Source organism: Henckelia pumila, chromosome 1 (assembly GCF_033568475.1).
Source record: "Henckelia pumila isolate YLH828 chromosome 1, ASM3356847v2, whole genome shotgun sequence".
Classification (NCBI taxonomy): domain Eukaryota; kingdom Viridiplantae; phylum Streptophyta; class Magnoliopsida; order Lamiales; family Gesneriaceae; genus Henckelia; species Henckelia pumila.
The window spans coordinates 13,434,076-13,437,748 of NC_133120.1; positions in this window are offsets into that span (position 1 = coordinate 13,434,076).

A 3,673-nucleotide genomic window follows, 5' to 3' on the forward strand; every position below is an offset into this window, starting at 1 on the left:
TTGGAACATAAAATCTCACACAAAATAAATAACATGAAAAACCTATTAAACACAATCTTTTAAATCATGTATAAATAAAAAAAAATTATTTAATTTAAAAATAATATTTAAATCACGATTAAATTAAATAAATTAATTTAAATGTATTTAAAGTCTCTTTAATATTCGTTAGTGGATTTATGGATTTTCCTGGAGTTACAGAAAAATCTTAAATCCAAATGGAATAAACCAAACACAGAACTGCAAATTGATTTTTAGTTCTGATGTAAATGTTGAAAAAAACGAAAGTTTATATGGTTTGATTTCAGATTATATATGTCAAATTGAATCCACGAAAAATCCAAAACTTAATTAAATTAATAATTTTTATATTTTTATTTAGATTATATATTTTATGAGATAATATTTTTAGTTCATTCTTTTGGTTGGATCCCTACACTGGCTTGAGAACTCAGTGAAAGGCAAGTAATGGATCCAATAGTACAAAAAATCTTGTGAGACGGTCTTACAAATCAATTTTGTGAGACGGGTATCTTATTTGGGTCAAGAAAGAATTATTTTATGAGTAGGTATTATGTGAGACGGTCTCACGGATCTATATCCGTGAGACGGTCGACCCAACTCACATTTAAATATTCAAAAGTAATACTTTTGACATAAAAAATAATATTTTTCATGTGTCGGGTCAAATAGGATATTATTCTCAAAAAATTGACCCGTGAGATCATTTCATAAGAGTTTTTGTGTTACATTTTATGTCAATGTACTAATTTCTATTGTAAATATGAGAATGATTGATTCGTCTTCTGAATAAAGATTTGTGAGACCGTATCACAAGACAAATACTCATTCAATAGACTTAATTAAACTTCGTAAAGGTGACCATGTGTCGTTGAAGACTATAAAATTTCCTACCTCCCCTAAGCTCATTACGCTTAAAGGTTTTACAAAATCTAAATATTCGAACTGTTTTTCTAGAAAACCGAATCGAAGAAAAATATTTATATCATATTATACACTTTATAAACCGACAAAACAAAAATAAATTAGATAAATCTGAATCGACCGATAAACAAACCTAGTATTTAGCAAAAAAATTAGTAAGTTAGATATAAGCTAATTAAAATTTTTTTAATATATATATATGTAATAGGTTGCCATTGCAGCTGTTGCAAATATACAGCAAACTGCTGCTGGCAAAAGCAGACCCTGCAGAATTGTAGGGTCTGCAGTTTTGCAGCGGCGTGGAAGAGCTGCAGACTCTGCAGCTCTGCAGCACCGATGATGTAGTACCCGTCCCGAAATCACCTACTAACAGAGACTTAAGCATGCAATTAAAACATAAACAGTCAATAATCAGAGAGAACTGCGGAAAATTAAAACAAATACTAACCCCAAAGAATACAACAGGTAAATAACTACATCCCGAAATAATATGCAAACCAATCGAAAACCCAATACAAGAGAGTTAATCTTAACTCCACTGGCACCAACTGAGTCCACAGCTCCCTGATCAACAATTACAAACTGGTCCCCTAACCTGAGAAACCTGCAACTGTCCCGTCGAATGGGGTGTCCAATAAAATACACGGACGTGAGCTAACAACACTCAGTACAAATGTATAATTATACACATGCTATGAATGCATAATACAAGTGAAGTGTAGTAGCCCGTAACCAAAATCAGTAATTAAGGATTAATGCTAATTAATTGAATTGGGTATCGGACGGATCGGAAGCTCCGATCAGGACCGGAAGCTCCGATCACCCCTATCCGGAGTCTACAAGTGATATTTTGACACGTGGCATATCAGGATCTTCGAAAGCTCCGATGGCAGGATCGGACGTTCCGATCGAGGTTCGGACGTTCCGATCAAGGATCGGAAGTTCCGATCGTTGTCTATAAATAGAAGGCCGAGGCTTCACTTTCAATTGCCAATTCCGAGTTCTCCTTTCCATTCAAGTCCTTTTGGAGCTGTTCTAGTCTTCCTAGGCTTGACCCAGCGGTCGGCGAGGCGTTCGGTAGTCGTAGCGGAGTAGTGCCCAAGTTCTGGAGGCATCGACATCAAAGGGCTAACGACGGACGAAGGTATAGCTTTTGCTTCCTATAAATATTTAGGAGTATTCAATAGCTTAGTTAAGGCTTTTAGAGCACTTTAATGATAGTAGTATCATTTGGCAGTGTAGAGCAGACTATAGGCGTGGACCTAGAGTTGGTAGAGCTTGCACTGTATTGAGGTACGAAAGTACTGTTCGAGATATCCTGACTGAGTATGCATGTATTATGTGACTGCATGATTTATATGCCATGATATTATGCTTCATTCATTTGCATCTTGCTGTATCTCTTTCGAGATGTCTGTTAGTAGGGTTGTACCCTATCCTGTTAGTGGATGGACTTCCATCGATTTGGGTTCGGCGTATCCACGGTTATCTCGGTATGTGAGCCACCTCCTGAAGCGACGGCACAGCGTGCTACATACCAGGGCCCGGTCTGTCTCTGTTATCTGATCCTTGACCTCAAGTCTTTAGGGAGTTCACTTTGCATGCATGTATACTCATACTCTCGCACTGAGCGTTTTATGCTCACGTCTCGTACTCTGTATTTTCTGGACACCCTATTCCATGGGGCAGGTTTGCGATTGGACGAGGAGGGTGGATCCAGGAGGGGCTAGTCAGCGGTTGGCCAGCTGGAGCTTCGCTTAGGTTTTATTACTGTTGTTTTGGGTTTATACAGCTATTCGATTTGGTTGTATATTATTGGATAAATTACAGATTCCTTATTTGGGATTGTATAATGTTTATGGTTTCCGCAGTTTTATTCTGATATCTGTTTAATTAAGTTAATTGCATGCATAAGTTCTGTTTAGTAGGTGATCCGGGTAAGGGTCACTACATTTATGGTATCAGAGCATGCAAAAGAATTCTTGGGATTTAGTCTCATCTTGAGGTATTTTTGTAGATGTCAAATCGTGACGACCGGAGTTCTCATGGCAGTGTTGGTGGGCGTTGGGGTGATGCCGACCGGGAGCCTCGTCGAGAACGGCGTCATCGTCATCATGAAGACGAGCGTTTCACTGTGCGTCGATTCTTAGCTATGGGTCCTAAGCCCTTAGTTGGAGGTGAGTCTCCGGAGGATGCGGAGAACTGGTTAGACCGCATGGAGACGACTTTTCAGACTTTCCAATGCACCGTGGAGCAGAAGGTAGAGACCCTTGGCTATCTTCTAGATGGGCATGCGCGCAGGTGGTGGAGGTTTACTTCTGCACCTTTTGTTACGGCGAGAGGAGTGGCCACTTGGGCCGAGTTCCGCACAGCTTTCCAAAAGCGGTATTTTCCTCCTGCACTCCGTCAGTCGAAGGCAGGCGAGCTACTGAGTCTGCGACAGGGAGCCATGTCTATCGATGAGTATCAGCAGAGGTTCTTTGATCTTCTATCCTATTGCCCCGAGATTGCTGATAGCTCAGAGATGAAGTATAATCTGTTCCTTCAGGGCTTTAACCCTGAGATCCATGACCGTGTGGCGGTTGCCGACGACATGTCCTACGAGGGTTTGGTGAGCCGTTGTCACCAGGTGGAGGACAGTATTCGGTGGAACAGGTCTTTCCCTCAGTCGAGGCCTGCTAGTTCTTTGGGTCCCCGTGCCCAAACTTTCAAGAAGTCTGGATCTTCT